The 812-nt window shown below is 35.8% G+C and overlaps 1 non-coding gene across 1 annotated transcript; it reads right to left on the bottom strand.

Moving 5' to 3' along the window:
• Positions 1 to 378: 378 nt before the first annotated feature.
• On the bottom strand, positions 379 to 485 carry LOC143681762 (U6 spliceosomal RNA). Its single transcript, XR_013174823.1, has one exon. It is a non-coding gene; the product is annotated as a U6 spliceosomal RNA (small nuclear RNA).
• Between the last annotated feature and the right edge of the window lie 327 nt (positions 486 to 812).

Genomic DNA, 812 nt, shown 5'->3' on the forward strand with positions numbered 1-812 from the left:
TTTATTTAGAGCTACTACTTCAGCTTTTAAATAAATCAAAGTTCCTCTCATCTAAAATTAACAGTCCCCTTCAATCCCTCCATATCTCCCTCTAGCTGCACACCTATATCACCTCTTCCCTTCACAACTGGGCCATTAGGAAAATAGTATATCTTCTGTCTACACATGCTGTCTTTACGTCTTCAACAAACATGTGGTCCTTAATGGCACCTTTTTTGCTACTCTAATGAAATTGCTTTGGGTAAGGTTATTAATAAGTTCCATATTGTCAAATCCAATGGATGCGCTTCTAACTCTATTGTATTGACTTCTTTGTGGCATTTGACACTGCTAAATTATTCTTTTATTTGCTCAACGAAACTTTTTTTTTCTTTTTTAAAAAATATGGAATGCTTCACGAATTTGCGTGTCATCCTTGCACAGGGGCCATGCTAATCTTCTCTGTATCGTTCCAATTTTAGTATATGTGCTGCCGAAGCGAGCACAACAAAACTTATTAAACCCCTACTAGGCACCAAACATTGTTCTAGATGCTGAAAATGCATTATGAATAATACAATCCCAAATCCTGTCTTGATGAAACTTACATTCCAGTGGAAAGAGACAGAAAACAAAGTAAATAAGGAAATTATATGGCACATCAGGTGTTAAACTTTGTGGAGAAAAGTAAAGCAAAAAAATTGAAAGAGTATTAGAATGATCTGAGAATTGAATATAGCTCTTTTAAATAAGGTGCTCAGAGAAGGCCTTACTAAGATACCCCTTGAGCCAAGACTTGAAGAGATAAGGGAGCTATCCTTACAGAAATCTAG

The sequence above is a fragment of the Tamandua tetradactyla genome, chromosome 4 (genome assembly GCF_023851605.1).
Source record: "Tamandua tetradactyla isolate mTamTet1 chromosome 4, mTamTet1.pri, whole genome shotgun sequence".
Taxonomy (NCBI): Eukaryota; Metazoa; Chordata; class Mammalia; order Pilosa; family Myrmecophagidae; genus Tamandua; species Tamandua tetradactyla.